The sequence below is a fragment of the Rhagoletis pomonella genome, unplaced genomic scaffold, assembly GCF_013731165.1.
Source record: "Rhagoletis pomonella isolate Grant_MI unplaced genomic scaffold, Rhpom_1.0 Rhpom_scaffold_00007, whole genome shotgun sequence".
Classification (NCBI taxonomy): domain Eukaryota; kingdom Metazoa; phylum Arthropoda; class Insecta; order Diptera; family Tephritidae; genus Rhagoletis; species Rhagoletis pomonella.
The window spans coordinates 48,096,081-48,116,685 of record NW_023458561.1 but is presented as its reverse complement, the minus strand read 5'-3'; the positions used below and the strand labels follow the sequence as shown (position 1 = coordinate 48,116,685).

General features: G+C 36.8%; 1 protein-coding gene across 1 annotated transcript in view; it reads right to left on the bottom strand.

Annotated features, from left to right (window-relative positions):
- Positions 1 to 20,605, bottom strand: part of LOC118742968 (protein grainyhead) — a 305,196-nt gene that overhangs the window by 282,770 nt on the left and 1,821 nt on the right. The window lies entirely within an intron of this gene.

Below are 20,605 nucleotides of genomic sequence, written 5' to 3'. Positions count from 1 at the left end.
AAAAAAGAGGCCAAGGCGGTAATTAGTTATTTCCCATGAGGTCTCATCGTACGCAGAGATAAATAGTGCAAACGAACTAAACATTTTGAAGTCTCTAAGTAATCCGTATGCGTTAATATCATGAAGCAGACATTCGCATAAAACAAATTGAAACACAAAAACTTGATTGTTAAGATTTTGTTTCAAATTTTTATGGGTAATCAAACAACCGTCAAAGTTAACTCCAAATGTTCAATGTGGACGATTGTGTTTTCCAAAAAGCTCTTTTTCATTTAACAAGTTAAATGGGGCCAATTTGAACGTAATATTACTCTATTGAGGAAAGTAAAAACAATAAAAGGTTTTTTTTTTGGTAATTCAAGTTAATTGTTCCATATTTAAATTTAGAGCTGAAAATCCAAATTCAATTCAAAAACAATAACATTTTAGCTCTTGACTGCCAATTGAGTAAGGGTACGTTCACACAGAAGGCGGAGCCGAGCCGAGCGATGCCGTTCCGAGCTGAGTTAAGCTTTCATATTGCTGTAGCTATAATTAAAAATTGAGTGCGTGTAGATTCTACGCGAGGAAGAAGTAAAACTTCAAAGAAAAAATTCCAGAAAGGATGAAACTTGGGCGTTATCTAATGTATTTTGTTGTCTATGTCTACATCGATATCAATGGTACTCAGCACTCACAGAAGAACTCGAAAGTACTCAACACTTAAAAGAACTCAAAAGTACTCAATACTCAATACTATGTTGCAGTCACAATCAAATATGTACTCAGGATAGATGCAAAGTACTCAGTATTAAGTGTCAAATAGATACTTAAAAGTACTGGGTTTTATTTACATTTACCGGTATTCGGAAATTTTTGCACTCAGTTTCAAGTTAAGTGCACAGGTACAGCCAGAGTGTTAGTAATAACAAGATAACCTAGTTTCGAGATTGCTTCGTGCGCTTTTTTGCGAAATTTTTGTCACTAGAAAAAAATGCCATAACATTTTCGTGAACTATCAAAAATGGTTCATGCCATTTCCAGGTACATATTAAATATCAAAATTATAGTTAGCTTAGTAAATATTTCTGCGGATTTTGCAAATACAATTTTTTCTGACTTTTGTGCTGTTAACTTATTCAGTTTTTAGTCATTTAAAAACCAAAAAAAAAATTAAATTATTTCATGTAAAGAATTTAAGGCTAAAAATAATGCTTGAGTCAGACATTTTTCAATTAACTGCATAAATTTATTAAAAATATTTGCAAACAATAGAAATCGTTCCGGGCAATAAGTGACAGTTGGCGTGCAACATTTGAAAATGCAACTAATGATATCGCCAGCAGTTTTTTGTCGCTAGCAATGGACATTTAAACGAATACTACAACATACTTACATGCATATGTAGAAAATCAGACGAGTGTACATATACATTTGCCCCCGTCTACTTGCGACATTAATAAGACTTAAAATTGGTACTCGCGTTGACAAGGACAGAATGCGAGCACACGAAATGGATGCCTAGAATTGTTAGCAGGAAATGTGGCAAGTGTAATAGCGGCAAGTCGGCGGCAAACCAATGCCGGAAAGTGGGCGGTACAGGCGGCAGCGACGAACGTCGAACGGAGAATTTCACCATTTACAGCCAAGTGTATTTTCGGCAACCGCGCAACGAATGACAAAATGTAGCAGCAATTACAACAGCAACAACTAACATTTTAAATATTATATCCAAGCAAGCAAAGTGGCAAGGAGGCGTAAGCGGAGCGCAATGGCTACCGAGGTGGGGCTGCGGCTGCGGCTGCGGCTGCGGCTGCGGCGGATGTGGGGCGTGTTGGCCGACTGTTGCAATAATGGCCTCCTAATTATTATTTATTGCCTCGCATTGACGTCAATTGTTATTGCTGTATGTTATAGTTGATGTTGTTGTTGTTGCTACTACAATTGCAGCTGTAACATTCCAACGCTCGCATTTGCGCGACCAGAATTACAAATGCAATTCGATTTAATGCCACTTTATGCTGCCTACGTTGTTGCTGTTGCTGCTCCCGCAGTTATTGCTGTTGTTGGTTGTTATTATTGGTGCTGCTGCTGTTGCTCTTATTTGTGCATACACGATATGTATTTTCGAAAATCATATTCTTATTTTTTCGCTTTTACATTTATGTTATTTGCGCTGTATACCAGCAATTTTCTCGCATAATAACACATTTGGCCGCAAAATCGATTAGCAAACGGAGCAATAACAGCAGCAGCAGCAGCAGCAGCACAACCAGCAGTAACAGCAGCAGGCAGTAACAAACAATGTGCAACCGAATCAGCCGGAGCAACACCCATGATCCTGTGATTGCAGCAGCAAGAAATGAGAATTAAGTAAACGCAAAAAAAAAATTAAAAAATGGTGGTAAATTAAAATTCAATCAAAAAAAATAAAAACGAAACAAAAAATAACGGTTGTAAGCGCAGCCGCCGCGCTCGACACCTGTACGCAGTCAGGCAAAACTAAATGGCGCGCTGCATGTGTCGGTGAATACGAGTAAGTGGGTAAATACACTTAAACACAGACTTATTTTTAGTTTTTCATTATTTTTCGAATTTTCTTATTTATATTTAAATTGTATTTCTCTGTTTTTTTTTCAAGTTAGTTGCTGGTTTAGTCTTTGTATTTTTTTTTTAATTTGCAGTAAAATTGTAAACAGCAGGAAACCCGAAATTGGCACAAATTTTAAGTTTCCTTCGTTTTCTGTTTCTCTGCTTGTTTATTTTTTCAAAGGCGCAGCTTACCCACAGCAACATGCCACTGAAGCGTAGCCACAGCGCAAATTCACTTGAGAGTGAAAATTCATTTAAAGTATGTCAAAATTTTAATCGAAAACACTTTGACAGCTTAATTGGTGGCGTTGACGGGTCAATAGCAGCTAAATTGAATTCAATGCCTGCCGACTTTTTCAATAAAAAAATAAATAAAATTTATATCGATAGGGCTACAAAACTGCTCACTGACCTACAGCGGCTCAAAAGTGCCTATCTTACAGGACATAGTAATTCCGAAATACCTAAGGTTGGTATCGCTTAACCACTTGCCAGGCTTTATGTAAAAAGCTTCACGACAAAAATAGAAATAGTGGTAAGAATTTGTTGAACTTAACTAGGAGTATATCCCGGTATTTTCAAAAATGAAATCGGTTTTTTTTGTACCGGTTACAAATTTTGAAAAAACCCGGTTTTTTTACTTTTTGCTATTGAGGTAAAATATGGCATAATTATCGTTGACATTTTCAATTATATTACAGAAAGCAACGAAAGTTTCCTGAAATTAAGACAACAAAACGAAAATATAAATTTATTGCATTTTGTGTCAGTGTCTGAACTTAAGTCGTCAGAGGAGGAGCTTATAACTGATGCAAATTGTTCCATACTATTATCTGCCTTTTATCTTCAATAATGTCTTGTTTAGTATTTATGTATATCGGAACCCCCTGATGATTTTTTTTTTTTTTTTAAGTTCCTATGAGATGAAAATAATGAATCTGACGATAATAGCAAATGAGTCATTCAATCTTTATTGGGATGTAGCTTTTATTTACTCCTAAAAAGATTATATGTTGGTAATTTCGAAAACGAACTCGGTTTTTTGTACCGGTTACCAAATTTGAAAAACCCGGTTTTTGTATATTTTTTATTACAAAATATGGATAAAACAGTATAAACGAAAATATATTACATGACGATGATGAAAAATATCAAATTTTATTAGCAACGTAAAAAGATTGGATACTCATTGCCTATAACGTGTCAGTTTCTGAAGTTGTCTATTTTGCATTTTCTAAGTTGGATTTACATATTCGCGATTCGACCGCTTAATAGGCCGCACCGGCTAACTCGAATCCGCCTGTAGTCGCGGTTTTTAAATGAAGTTGTAATAAACAGACAAATTCATTCATGTTAGCTTTGCAAAACTGTGTAAATTTTTTTGCATCGCATAAGTTAGTAAATTATTATTTTTTTTTTTTTAATCAACTACTATTTAGTTATCCTAAAAACGTTTCATTTTTATATAGTGTTATACTTTTAAACTAAGGGTTTGCTATAACTATTTCTTTAGAAATACTAACTGTGTATACTTTATTTTAATTCGAATTTTCAAATAGGTGTTAACCCTCTTCAAAAATATTTTTCAGGTCACTCCCTGCAGAAAAAAATCAATTGATAAAAAGTAACTTACTTGTAGTTGGCTTTTGCAGAATTTCGATAAAATATATAACTTTCAGTTAACTACAAAAAGCTAGGTTGAAACTAGTTGAAAAGTCGTTCAAGAGTCACAATCCGGGAAATTGTGAAATTTTGAACTAAAAAAAAATTGTTTTTATAGCAGAACTTCTGACCAAAATTCATCCAAATCAAAAATGGTTGATTGACATAGATTGATCCAGTTAGTAAGTCTCTATAAAAGAGTCACTATACGTTTGATAGTTAACCTCATACGTTGCTGGGTTACTGGAGATAGCAATATCGAGTGGAACAAAATAGCCGGTGAGGTGGTTAGACACCGCTCGGAAATGCAGATGTGAAAGTGGATAACTACGTTTAACGATTTGTGATCTAGCGAGGAAAAGTTACGATTATACTACAGCCATAGCAGATGGACTATGGACCAGGTTTTAACAATAAACGGATCGGAGTGCTTTCGAAGTTGAACAAATCTGTAGTAAAAATTTTCCAACCATGGCTTGTATGTACCAGAAAATTCTCTCTGCTGGAGTTATCGGGATGAGGAGAAAGGGGAATCAATACAATATTCCCTAAGGCAATGTCTACCTTTGCAGACAAGACGACTCAAGCCGAGATAACAATAATGAAACTATCGGAACTCCACAATTTCATCCGGGACAGTAAATGTTTTTACATCTTGTTCCAGATCAAACTCGAAAAATATTATCGCCGTTGCTACTTGGAGAACATTCAGAACAAATTCATGCAGTTGGAAAGAATGTCAGTGCATCCTTAGGTTTTATGGGTTTCCAAATCGCATGTAGAAAACGCCGACGACGATCAACTAGCCCAAAGCTAAAATTATCCCGCGCTGTCTTCTTCAAGATGCACCCACCAGTTGAGTATCGCCAACATCACCACATGCATCAGAGCAACTCTCTATCGCTGTCGCTTTGTGATAAATTCACATCAAACGGTGAGGCTAAATGAGGACAACACGATACCACAGCACAACGAGGACGACGGACGACGGACGACGTACGGCAGAGCTTTGAAAACCAAAGCAAAATCGAATAGATGAGCCACATCTGCATGCAAATACATGCGTGTATGTGTGAATGTGTATGCATGTACACATATACATAAGTTGGGGAAACATCGGAGATGCTTTGCAAGTAACTATCAGCAACGCAAATCATTTGTGTGCCACAAAACATGCGACGACGCGATACGGATATGAGAACAGTGCGCGGACAGTTCACAAATAGCGCACACTCTAACTATTACTGTTATCTGTGAAATTTATATGCAACACACAGCGAGTAACGAATTTGATTTCAATGCAACAACAACAACAACAACAACACAAATAAACGAGGTAAAATTTTAGTAAGCGCGCAGCGGTCGCACATCTATCAGAGTCGCAATCGCCTTGGCTATTATACCCAAAGTAAACGTCATCCCCCCTCTCTTCACTACTCAATACCCCACTGTATTCATGAGCACATTCGTGCAACATTTGCGCGCCGCTGCATTGGCATTGCAGCGCCTTGTTAGGTGTCACTTGTCCGCTGCCACATACATTTGAGCGTACAATGTAAGACGTTTGGCGGAAATGAGAACAAAGTTGGATGAAGAATTTGTTTTTTTCTTTTTATTTCTTTTATCTTTGTTGATTGCATTTTTTCTCCCTGCTTAAGGCATACATACATACATATATAAGAACGTGTATTTGTTTGTTGTGGCATGTTCTGATATGTGTGAGTCCAACTATCGCTCGCTGCATTGCTGCCTCGCCATTTATCTGATCTTCGCCGAGATCGCATCATTGATAATAACGGCGAGCGGCAGGCAGCAACAGCGTTAATCAGCAACAGACAGGCGCTTTGACTTTTGCGGCGGCACTCATTCACTAGTCTTTAGTATTTTTATTCAGTGCGACTTTGACCTTCGGCCGCCAGCCACAGCCGCTTTTGCGAGGAGATCGATAACGGCAGCACGCTAATATATCAACACCTTTTAGGCTTGATCTAGACATAACTAGTAGAGGTGGCTGTAGTCTACTGATCGTATTTTAGACTTTTCTCAGGTCAGTTGCAGATTTGTGGTACTGGCTGCCACAAGCAAGCAACCATAATTCACGAGGCGCATACATCGCGCTGCGATCGCATAAATTTAGCCATTGATTTGTGGTTGTTGCGAAACTGAACCGCGTACTTAAGTATCCTTTTTTTTGGTGAATATTTTTTTTTTTGCGCCGTATTCAATTTCTTGCCCAGCGGTCAAAATCGTCCATCCATGCGTTCACTAATAAACAATTTAATGCGCTTCCCATATCTATCATCGACGCGACGCCGCGCAATGCGTCTCGTTTCCTTCTCCTCGTTCGCGGTTTGCTTGCGCGTTCTGGGAGCTGCCACGAGTTTGGCGCTTACTTACGCTAAGCTTCAGCTGAAGTACAGTTACTCGAACTGGCGCGCCATGGCGAACGAACGCAAGGCAAGCAAATTGGCGATTTCGTTGTGTGGGATTCGGGTGGCACAGTGTGTGGTTGGGGGAAAAAATAAGAGAAAATATAAACACGAAATGAGCTCAAAACAAGAAGTGGAAATTAATCTTTAGTAACAAAAAAACTGGATATAAATCTTTGACTATTTGAAAACTGGACATACATTTTGGCAATTTGAAAACATTTTCGGTTAATTTAAAAACCTTGACCCTAATTTTCGGCCAATTAAAGTATGGACATAAATTTTTAGCAATTTGAAAACTGGACATAAATTTTTAGTGAAAAGCTTAACATTTTTTGTAACTTAAAAACTTCAAATAAACTTTTGGTAATTTAAAAACTAGGCCAAAATTGTTTGCCACTTAAAAACTGCACATAAATTGATGGTCGTTGAAACTCAAAGTATATATTAGAGCACATAAAATTTTGGTAATTAAAAAAAAATAAATAAAATTGTGATTCTTTAAAAACTAGTAATTTACAAGTGAAGGTGAATTTTTGGTTCTTTAGAAACTAGACATTAAATATTCGTCATTTAAAAAATGGAAGTTATTATTATTTTTTTATTTGAAAACACGACATCTTAGCAATTTTGAAACTGGACACAAAATTCTAGTAAAAAAAATTTAAAATTTTTTGCAGCTCAAAAACTTCAAATAAGTTTTTGATAATTTAAAACCTAGGCAACATTTTTTTACCTTTTAAAAACTGAATAGATATTAATCTTTTCTAGAGTGAAATTTGCACAAATTGGTTTGGTCTTACGGAAACTATATATTTATACATATATAATTTTTATTAATTTAACAGCCGGACATAAATATTTGGTAATGAGGAAACTCGGCCATTCCACTGCCTAGTTTTCAGTGTTCCGTCTTCGAGAATTTATATTTGATATCCACTTTTCAACGACAAACGATTTTAAAAGCATTTTCATTTCAATTTCCAGACCAGTTTCTAGATGACTAAAATTTATGTCTAGTTTATAAAATGAACAAGACTTTATGTCCCATTTTGAAATGACCAATACTAATGGCACTTTTATATGGTCCACAGTGTATGCCCAATTTTTTATTAAAAATTTATTCCCAACATAAAAATTAACAAAAAATTGTTTACCCGTCCAAAATTTTTTGGAAATTTCAAATGTACAAAAAGTTTATAAGTAAGTTATTTCCAATTTCCTAGCATAAGTTAGAGAAGAAATATGAACAAGGATACAAAGTAGTGTCTATCGATACAGATATTTACCAAATATTGATTAGAAGACCGACGAGAGTTCCAAGAAACATATGGATAAATTCACTAATTATATACGTGCATATGTAGAATATTTCAACAAAATCGATACATATAATATATGTACGTCGGTATCAAAAAATATTGAAATTAAATTATATGGAAAAGCTATCTCACTAAAATCGATTAATACCAAATCGATACATAAAAATATAAATTCGATAAATTTCTCAATAAATATTCCGATAAATATATCGATAATTATATCGTTAAATACAATGATAAATATTCCGATAAATGTATCGATAAATATGCCGATAAATATTTCGATAAATATGCCGATAAATATATCAATACAACTATCGATAAGTTTTTCCACAAAAATTTAGAAAACACTTTCGCTAATTGTATTAAAAAATTATTTTACCAAAACCGATAAATACATAAATATGTATGTACATTAGACTGCATCACCAAAAAAAGTTGCGGTTTTTCCGCCGGGATTACAAAATTTATTATATTTTAAGACGTCCACCAAAATATTTCGGAAAAATAATTTTAAGCCTAAGTTGTTTTGTCATTTGAGGGTATTTTTTCAAAAAAAATCTTTAAGAAACTATTTTTATTCATAAAAAACTCCATTTTTGGAGGTATTTTCAAATCGGTCCAGCTCACTTAAATCTTAATAGTTTTTTCGAAATATTTTGGTGGACGTCTTAAAATATAATAGATTTTATAATTCCAATGGAAAAACAGTACCGTTTTTTTTTTGTATGGGGAGCGATGCAGTCTAATGTACATTGATATAGCAAATTTATGTGTACATATATATATCATTGAAATATCGCAAAATATTCTATTTACAATGTCAATATAAGTAGGTACATATCGAAAATACAAATTTAGAATTAGAACGCATCTTGCCGGAATTAATCGTCTTGAGAACACAGTACTCGCACCGAAAATTCAGCATCTTGTAAAACCATCTACACTTGTACCTACATACATACATACATTCATGCCTATCATGTTGGTACACAAAAATAGCTGTATTTGCAACGCGACCTTATCGTGCGTCTTCGATTACGCACGCATGCTTGAACTAATCTTGAGCGATCAGTGCAACGCAGCGGAAATTGTGACGGCAGGCGGTGAGGGCACGGAGAAGCACCAAAGTGCAGCGAAACGGCAAAGCTGAGAAGCGATAAAAATCGACGCATGTAAAGCGAAGCAAAGCGCGTAGAAACAACGGAAAAGAAGAAAAAACAGGAAAGACCCATGAGAAGACAGCGCGACAGGAGCAGCGAGCTGAAGGCAATGATGCAAAGCTGGTGGGCAGCAACGGCAGCAGCAGCGGTTGCAACACCACAAATTTGCTGTGACGATGCATTGCACTTGCCGTGATGAAGTGTAGAATGAGAGCACAGACTAGACACCACTACATACATACATACACACATGCGTCTCGAATGAAGAGAATGCGCGCAGTGAAGAGAAGCACCAGCGAATGGGAGGTACATGTACATGTGTATGCGAGCGTACTGCGCTCAGTGGTTGGTGTTGCGCACAAAAATGTTTTCCAATTATTTTGCGAAATTGCCTCATTAATCATGGAAATGATAAATCGGCAAGTGTGCAGCAAGCGGCAAAACGCGCAACAACAGCAACAGCAAAAGCAATACTAGCATAGTATGCTGTTGTTGTTGTTATTGCTAAAACAAAGGAACGCATCGCAGGCAGCTGATTGTAGACGCCGCGCCAAGTGGACCGCCGGCGATCGAAGTCAAAATGTCGCATTCAAATTAGTTGCAATGTAATCATGAATTCGTATGTGTGTTTGCTTGCAACAATTGACCATTCACACACATTACTTCAAAAAAAAAAAAAAACAATTTTAGTGTCGTGCGCACATTTTTCTTCTTTCGTTTTTGTGTGCAGCTAGCCTAAGGCGCAACATTGTTGCATTAAATGGACACTCAACGCAGCCACTTTTGTATGCAAATTCCAAGCATGGGCAGCATTTGTTGTTGCAATCGTGAAAATATTTAATACGAAGGTATTGTCCTTGTTTTTGTTTATCCATGCATATCAATCAACCGATTTTCTCGTTTCTCTTCTGATTGTTTGTATGTACATATTTTATTTTTGTTGCCGGTTGTTCAGGGCGTATGAGTAACCTTATTTACATGACTGCTTGTATTTGCATACATTTTTATATGAAAATTCTACAAAATACTGTTAAAAATGTACAAACACGGCATAGAAGGACTTAGCATAACAGATAACGTCTTTGTTGTATGCATGAAGCGGATGGGTGAAGATGACGAAAAACGATTAGTTTAATGTTGGGAATTTAACTAAATAAATATAAACATATCTTTATAAATTTATGCAAATTTAAATAAAATTATACGAGCGTAACATTATAAGCTCCTCAATTTTAATTTATATGTAATTTTATTTTCTCTAATTTTATTTTATTTTATCTGAGCTAGTGATTTCGTATGATGTTCAGGAATACATACCGATGGCCCCCTACAATAATGGCCCAACTCAAAGCTCAAAGAATCCCCTTTCTCCTATTCTTGTCTAATCCCTAATAAAGAGTTATTGCAAATCGCATGCTCGATTTTTTTGTAAACAAAATTTAGTTAACAAGTCTGAAATGTTGATAAAAATTCTTTGAATTTTCCTTAATTTTCTCCAAGTTTTTTTACATGGTTTTTGTTGCAGAAGCTATAGTTTAATAAAAATTTTACGAAAACAATTTACCATGAACAACATTTTGAGTATCGTAAAAAAAAAATCTGTGCAAAATACTTCTGTCAGTCACTGTAAAGGATGGTCCCTATACTGATTTCTTTAATCATATTTAATTTTGGCTGTGACAGCTCTGTCACGCTTTAAATCTTGACAGAATCGTTTTACACTTGTAGAACGCACTGTGGGAGTCCCCATATAAGCTGCGGCCAAAAGTAGTAACCGTACTACAAATTCGCTAAAATTTCGCATATGCTCTTAAGAATGAAGAAATGTGGAAAATGGTAATGGAGTTTTAGAAGCAAGGAAAATAAAAAACGAAATAAAGGGTTTGAACGATTTCAGCCTTAAAATGTTTATTTCGGCGAAAAAGTAAAGAAGTTACTGATTTTTTCATTACCACCCGTAAAAATCATATTTTTTTAATAACTTTAGGAAATTTTCAAATATAATGTTCGTATTAGAAGCAATGAAAGTCGACTGCATATCGAGCCCTAACCGCCAAAATAACGTAAGCGACATTTTCTCCAAAATTTTCTTTTTGATAAAGAACTATTCCTAGAGCATTTAGATGCATTTCTGCATCAAAAATAAAATTTTGAAAAAATGTCGCTTACGCTATTTTGGCGGTTAGGGCTCTATATACACTATACCTGTAAAGTTTATAGTGTGTACCACCAAATTAGAAAAAAAAAAACTTGCAACATGCAGAATATCTGTCGCAGCTATTTTGTAATTTTTTATATCCGATTTTTTCATTTTAAAAGTTTAAATTATTTAGTTTAAAATTTTAACATAAAACGGTGAATCTAGAGTAAAGAAACTAGTGTACCACCAAACGAGACGTTGGTTATAAGATGACGATGATTTGCAAAAAAAGAAATTCCAATTTTACAGTTTTTACTGGCATACTCGAAATTCATCCTAAAATTCTCATATACGTACGTAAAGAAATTAATATACAGTCGGTGTCAAATGTAAGTGTACGCCCTGTTATAACATAAAATTCACAACTATTTTTATGCAAAATTTTTTTACATTCATTATTTATAAAAATATAGTTCATCCTATAACATAAACCATAAAAATCAAAGCTTCACACTTTATATAAAGTTCACAAAAATTGAAACAATTTCCATCAAAATTTCCAAATTTTTATTCTGAGTTTCTAGAAAATTTTCGAGTATGCAGTTTTGTAGCCCGTTCAATTTTCGTTCGCTAGAAATTACCGTTGATTTTTTAGAATTTTTTTTTGTGGGGGGGTGTTGGGCATTTTCTTCCATATAAAAAAATATTTTGATTACGCCTTATATTTATATAAGTATGTACGCCATAACAGCTGAGCATATAGCAGTGCAACAATAAAACATGATCCGAATATATACTTTTATATAGATACGAAAAATCGACTACAGCTTTCCATCATGGCCGCGCATGCTCGAAAAAATCAAAAAAATGACTGCCACTACTTCGCCTTACACCTTATCACATCCACCTGCCTACACCCACTGAGAAAATAGGTAAGCACCTTATGAGGAAATACATGTTTTCTTTCAGCTTTTAGTACCGAAATTGTCATCGTGACCAATGTCATCTATTGGTAAAGCGCAGAATAAACACCTTCGATGACGCCTTACGTTGTAAGTTGGAAAATAAAGTGCCGCCAAAATTTATAATTCCAAAGCGCAGCCACACCTTTGTTAAGGTAAGGGAAGTTCGGTAGGGAAGCGCCAAGGGCCGCCGGGTGAAGTGCAAGTTGCTGGTAAGGCATTATTACGTGCTCCAATTTCCTACGGGGCACTCGTGTATGGCCTGCTTCAGTGTGTGTGTGTGTGTGTGTAAGCGTGTGTTATTTGAAGATGCTAATCATCAACGCAGCAGCACATCCTTTTCATCATCATTGCAGTTGCAAAAAGAGCTAAGAGCGCACAATGCTCGCCAGCCACAAGTCATTTGAACGCTGCAGCTGTGGCATGACACACCGGGCACGCCATATAGCGGCACTGCAGAGATAGCGTGGATTTGCATGCGCAATCAAGAAGGCAGACGTCCTACTAGGCGAGTCGACGAAAGAGTGTTCAACGGTCAGTTGGCCGCTATAAGAACATTCTAGGCTACTCAGCATTGGCGCAGACTCTCGGACTATGAACTGTGCTGGTGCATGCTACATGCGGAAGTGCATTTTTTTTTTGTTTTTTCATTATTTATAGGTGTTTTGCAGCAACAGCAAAAGTCAAATACAAGCACATCACCAACACCAAATAACAACAAAAACCATTTTCGAGGTGCAGCAGCATACATACTACACTTTGCTGCTCCTCTTTCTTGTCAGCTAATCAAAATGGCAAATAAAATAGAGAGAAAAATAGCGAAGCAACAAGTTTGCACGCCTAACGGTTCTACATTAGATTAATTTCTATTCAAATTTTTATTGCCAAACGATGAACATACGACGGCGACGACGTTGAAGAAGATGATGGCAAAGTGTCGGTGCAAACTCTTCAAGTTGGCCGGCTGCTGACACGAAAAAAAAAAATTAATAAAAAAAAATACGATTGACATGAGCCAGAGCAACAGCGTCAGTCACAGTCACTACCACGGCAGCCATTACCGCCGCCACTGCAGCAGCGGATGTGCCAAATGAAATGGCTATGGTAACAACTACAAAAATAAGAACAAATACCACAAATCACAAGCAGCATTACAGCCGCACTGCCACCCCCTCTGCCAGCACCCAACCATACACCATTTGTTTCCTCGAACCAGCGCACATATCACATCGCAGCAGCCTACCTGCCTGCCTGCCTGACTGCCTGACTGTCTGTCTGTCTGTCTGTCGGCCTGTCCATTCATTTCTGGCTATTAAGTCGCCTACTTAAAAATTCAAAACACATCAAATAACTGAAAGAATTGGTGCAGCATCCGCATGTAGCAAGCCAGAGCTGCTGGCCATTACATACCAACATTCACCATACAGTGGCATAAAAGAAGCTGGAGTTAGAAGTAGGAGAAGGAGCAGGTGACCAGAGTGTGCTGCGTCTAGCAAGTGACATAGCAAAAGCTAATTAACAGCCTCGTGCAGTGACGGTGGCGGGCAGCAATAGCAACAGCAACAGCAACAGCAGCAACAACAACGCTCACAGCCTACTTTAGCTAACCGCTATCGAATGGATAACTCAAATATTAAAGCATCCATGGCATCCGTTGGGAGGTTGTGAAGATTGTCGCAAAGTGGAGCACTTTCTGGAGCATCTCAAGCACTTCAAATGGGAGCAAATCGCGAGTGTGTGTGTTGCTTTTATTGCTGTTTTTGGTATTGTTGTTGTTGTTGTTTTAATGCGTCGATTCATTGCGATGCACCGTTGTTGAATGGTGCGTGTACCCATAAATAATGCGACTAGCTGTCACATGCAACGGGCGTTCTTGGTCCTAAGAAAGAAATTAAACACAAGGAATAACAACAAAAATAACGAAACTTAATAGTGCAAAGGCAGATATATTTATGTACGTATGTACTTCAGGGTGGTCAAAAAATACACAGTAAAGTCAACTTTATAAAATTTTCTTGCTTCCACTGACAGTTCCGAATTAAATAGCGACTGAGCAAGAGAGACTGTAGAGCGATTAGAGCTGACGGAGATGATGAGCAGCGCTGAGTGGTGTCGTTATCGGCTTAGAAGGGGCGACTTTTGTAGGTGACGGTGGTGTTGTAACAGCATACAAATTCCGGGTGATGCTGGAGTTACAGTCCTTGGCCAGGTACTGGGTCGTTCCGGTTGCGTACACCCGACTGTCGTGGGAACGTGCTGGTGACGGTAACTGGTGCGGGTATCGGTCGACGGTCAGTGAATACACTAGTGGATCGCTGGGCAGTATGGCGACAACGTGTGGTGAGAGTATCAATAAGAGTCAGTAGCACTGTTAAATTTCTTTGTGGGTTGCGGTAACGGTTTTGCGGGTTCAGACAACGGAAACGGTGGTGACCAAGGTAAAGTGTTTTGGTGGAGGCGGATGTCCGTCCTCACAGTAGCTAACGATGATAGTGGAAGCTTGCACGAGCGACATGTGCTCACTATGCAAGAGAGGTACAAAGAGCGGTTGGTCCGGGTACAAAGCAACACCAGACCTCTTGCAACTTTTTCTGATGCGCAAACATCGTTGGGAAAATTGGCTACTACCACCGACACACCGATGAAAGAAGCTGTATCGCTCTCCTGCGACAACTTCGCTATGAACGGATTAGGCCACACAGCGATTATATTGCTACTGCCAAGCAAAGATGCTTGTTCGAACTGACCTATGGTGAAGCTCAGCGAGCAGATTCTGAAGGCAAAAACGCACAATACATAGTCGCAGTAAATATTTGCGACCGACACAATAACAAGCCCAGCCGGACAAAGGAAGGAGGGGATAAGTTGACCCAGGCAGCTACAAAGGCAATTAACGCATCGAGGATCAAAAATCGAACGATGATAGGTACATGCGGGTTTCTACTGGTTGCAGATCTGCATAATTATAGCTAATTTGCGTACTTGCGGCAAATGCATTCAAGGCAGGAGTCACTACAAGCAAAGAGCGTACAAAGAAAGCGATGAAGCCAAGAGTCAAGGAAGCACTGGCTAATGGTCTATGCTTATGTCTAACGCTGTACACTGATCGCAAATCGGTTGAATTGAAACAAAGTTAAGAAATATTCATACCGCAAAAAGATCATTTAAAGGGCAGGCTTAGGGTCTTATACATAAAAAGTGAGCCTAACTTTGCCGAAGTTTTCGATGAAAATTAATGAGTTTAAACTTCCTTCATCAATTTACTGGGGTCTAACTTTCAGTTATAGCTTGATGTGTGCTGCAATAACTTCTACACTAAAATTTCAGATATCCTCAAAAGTATGATACATTACAGCTCACATCAGCATCTCAGCTCAGCTATGGGCTCTCTGTGAGCGCAGAGCCCAACTGCTTTAACTGAGTCCGAAGTCGGGGCGGACCGTCATGGCTGTAGCACGACTTTTGCGCGCGGCTCTTATCGTGGTATTTCCGCTACTTTCTGCCCGTAGGCGCACACAAAAGAGGGAGTCGGCGATCTCTAGAGAAGGACTTCAATCGATTGTAGACCAAATAATCTTGGAGTAACCGACTGCCTAAACTACTACCATCGCTGCTACCCTTAACGTATATTTTTAATCAGTCAGGGGATCCCTGGTTCAGAAATAGGGACTTGGGAGCCTCCAAAACATTTTTCTCGCCTTTTATTGTTCTGTGGCAAGATTATATTCAGCTGCCTCTTTAAAAATTAAGTCCTGGTACTTTGGTCACACCCTGTTTTTTCAAGTCAGCAAACGTACGCATGTATGCCCAAGTACGTACACATATAGAGTACTTTTATGCGTCCATTGCAGTCAATGAAGTTAGCATGATTATAGAGAAATGTCCAATGAACATGAAATTTCAATAAAACTCCAAAGCAAGCAACGGGCGATAAACGATAAATGCCGCCGACCAACGACGATCAATGAACGCCTGCGAGATGGCCAAAGCGCCAACAGCTGCAGCTACAACTACAATTGTGGCGAATGTGTAATGATTTTGCGATTTTATGCCGTCACAGTTAAGCAAAGTTATGCAAAACTTAAAATCGAACGATTGGCTGTTTGGCGGTGACGGCGCTGACAGCCATAAAAACGTAAATGAATTGCAAATAATTAAAATGTAAAACGCGAGCAAAAACATTATCTATGAAAAAAAAACAACAACTAAAAATAAAATTGGCAATAAAATCAAATGAATTTAGTTTTACTTAAAACACAAATGAATAACAACAATAACGAGCCGCCGTTCAGCAATTGTTGCACATTTCATTGAAACCATAAAGCACAGCAATCAATTTCAGTCGCCAAATGCAACACCGCGCTTCGTCTGTCCGCTCAACTACAACTGTAGCAAAAACATGCAACTGTCACTTAGAATTTATCTCTTCGATCGCAATGAACGGAATGGCGGCAGGGGGCGTAGGTGTACGGCTCGCTTTCGGACCATTAACGTGGAGTGGTGTAGTGTGACAGTTGTGTTATCACTTTGTCAGCGAGTGCGACAGAGTAACGGTAACATGCCACTACATAGCGCACAACATGGTGCATGCCACACCAAGATGTATGTATGTAAGTAAATAATACTATTTACGTACTCATGGCGAAGGCGAAACGGGCTATAGAATAATAAAGTGCAATAAGAAAGCGTAGTTAGAAAACTATCAGGCACAACAACAATAAAATTGTGACGAAAGCACATCGGTGTTCCAACGTAAATCTCTAGAAGTTAATTTTCGCTTGCTTAACGGTTTTGGGTGCGGTTGAATATTATTTAGCTCTTAAAAAACTTGAGCTTCAAGGTGTGCCTAAAAATAGGCCATTAAACCTATAAGGTGCAAAATGAAATGTGTTGAGTGTGGAACGCAAATGTTAATCTAGAGGCATTGTATCTTTTCAGGCATATGTACCTATTACACAGGCCAACAAAAATGGAAAAAAATTTTGGTGCGGCAAATTTTAAAGCTGCTTTTGATAGAACTTTTTACGTTTATTACGAATCCGTAAGTATAAAGTTTCTATCCGTACCAGAGGCGTTCAAATATTGCAAAAAAACGCGATTTTTTGACACTTCGACCTCGTTTTTCTCAAAATCTGGACCTGATGAAAACTTTACACTTACGGATTCGTAATCAGCACAAAAAAGTCTATCAAAAACAACTCTAACATTTACCGCATCAAAATAAGTGTCGCCCTGTGTTATTACTTTAAGGCCAATATTTCAGTGCATGGTTTAATCTGAATATGCCTTAGACTTAGTTTGAACGTTCCAGCTGGCTAGTTTAAGCTAAGATTGGTCCACCAAATTAGTTTAAACTGACACTGAAAGCTGGCCCTTAACAATTTTCAGTAATCGAAATTTTGCTTTAAGATTCAGCAGTGTAGAGTATGCGTTAAACTCTAACGTATATATTAGGGCGGGTCGAAAATCTAATTTTTCTCAAATTTCTTGGGAATAGTGAAAATATATTGTATCATGAAGTCAACAACAAGCCTGCAAAATATTAGTATTTTATTTTAGTTGTAAGAGCCCGCGCATCGACCGAAAAGTGACCCACAGCACACTAGTCGAATAAGACCAATTCTTGTTGAAAATTCTGGGTTCGGCAAAATGGTTTGGTGCATATTATTAGATAATGAATCCGTTTAAGCAAAAGATAAAGCCAAATCTCATTTCTCGCAGCCCTTTAGCTTATCGTTAATCTCAAGATTATCTGTTTTCAATAAAATTTGAATTGTTCTCTTGATAATAGCACTGGATTATAGTCAAAAGATGTAAAGAACAGCTTTAATATTGCTGGCGTGCTGGCATGTCGCTGGTTCCAAATATTCTAATCCTTTTTAATATTAGCTATAGTTTGCGAATTTTTGCAAATATAGGGACAATTTCGGTAACTCTAAAAGAAAAGCCAATATTTTCCATAATCGTGGAAAAATTTTGTTTATGCAAATGGGTATGGAAACACTGAACAGGCACAACCTCTAGAAACACTAATTGGTTTACTTATGTTTATGCATATAATATAAAAATATGCATATAATATAAAAATTTAAGAAAATAACAAAAAACTTTGTTCAAAATTTTTTTTATTTTAAAATAATTTGTTTGTAATCTGAACGATTTTAATCATATTATTATCAAAAATCGGTAACATTAAGTCTCGCCTTCAATTTGGTAATTATTAAGTACCGATCGAGTAACATTTACCAAAGTTATATGGAATAATTTCAGTGGATCTCCAGTTTTTTTCTAAAAAAAATGTCTCTTAAATTGTGTAAATAACTTTTAAATGAAAGAGCCGGATTCCAGAAAAGGGTGTCAGGGAGTGACTTTTTTCGTTCAAGCTAAATGCAAAGCAATATCGTCCAATTGGAGAGTCCTCAAAAGGATTTCCCAGGATATGTTAAATACTATTGCATTTACCTACAGTCACTTTTTCACATCATGGAATTAACTAAAATATTTATGTATATCTAAACACTACTTTCATATAACGGCAGAATTAGAGACCGCGAACAATTTTCAAGACTGCATAAATGGACTTAAAATGGGCGTTTCTCACCCTAATTGTATTATGTTAATGTATGTAAATACTTATATAGTTGAAACTACTATTAACTTATCAAACGATTCGTAATCTTTGACAATACATGTTTGACTTCATTCACCACAATCTTGAAAACTGACCAAATCGGCCCATGACCCACTTAATATTATATAAACATCCGAAAACATTAGAACGTTTGAAATATATCTCGTCTCACTTTTTTGAATTTTTCACTTGGTTGCTGAAGTAATGAAGAATTGAAAATTATATAAATAAAGGAAAATTATAGTTTTTGTAAGTTTTATCTTAATACCTTAAAAAAGTGTAGACTTATTGAAAAATGATAAATGAACGTGAGATACTAAATTTTATAACCCTTAATTTGATATATCGTCCTGTTTATAACAATTAATGCATACCATAGATATTAAAAGCCAAAGTTAAATTTTAAAAATTCATACAATTTGATTCAATTGCGCGGGCTAAAGATAAGTTTTAAATTAATCTTTCGTGGCCAATAACAATTGGCTTAGACCTAAGACATCATAATATTACTATTACAATACGGTCAAATGACTTTCATTTTCCCCCATACAAAATCGACCCAGCCTAGTATATATATTTATAGTTATAGCGTAGCGTATGCGAAATATTCCACGCCCCATATTTATCGGAGATAACATTTCGGGATTTGACGAAGTTACATCCTTCAAATCGGTCTATGTTTTATTGAAAAGGGGTTTAAAAAATTTATTGTGGCGTACTTATATACATATCACAGCGTACGGCGGTCAGGGTTACCACTGAAAAACTTTTTTTGCTGCCTACCAAAATGCATTCTTTCCTACCATTCAAGAAAACGGCGTTTGACGGCAGTAAATGCATTTTTTTCTGGCTTTTATACTTAAAATAAGATTTCCAGTTAAACCTAAATATCAGAATAATAGCTAGTATATACATAGATAATATACATAGCACACAGAAAAAAGTAGTGTGTGCTTTTAACCCGAATCTGAGGTCCGTTGGGCCTGTCAGACATGAAAAATCGTAGCAGAAAATAAAATTCCGCTGTAGAATTTTTATACATCACTCATTTGCATACACATATCTATTATGAAGCATATTTATGTACATAAATAAGTAAGGTAAATATATGCTTCACAAATTTCCAGGTCTAGAAGCCAACGGGCTGAGGGAAAAATCATCGCGCTACGGGTTTGCCATTAATTTATTCGAGTTACGGTTAAAAACTTTCGAGATTCTCCGATATACCGGAAATACATATGTTTGACTAACAATAATTTGTTTTCTTTTTAATTTTCGTCTATGATAAAAAATAACATATTATGTAAAGACATACATTTGTTATTAAGTATGCACCTTAATCGCTCTTCTAGTGACATTTAAAATATTTTAACAACGATGTTAAAGAAAAATATCTGATTTATAAACCTGCATTTAAGTAAGTCCATCAATTCGATCACTTGATATCCCTTTAGATATCCAGTGGGTACAACTTTTTATAGCGTATACGGAGTTCAGAGAATCGCCAAAGTTGATTGGTGAAATTCTGTCTATGCCAGTAACCAACAAGTTTTTTAAGATTTTTGGCAAGGAGTTGGACCCATCCAAAAAAAAAATTAGGGTAAAACTGATATTGTCCCAATTTAACAAGCCTACTCACAGTGCTGACAAAGTCACACACTACAACAAACCAGAGATGTTTTCTGTTTTATGAGAAAGAAACCCCGTCAAATTTTAAGCGTCCTA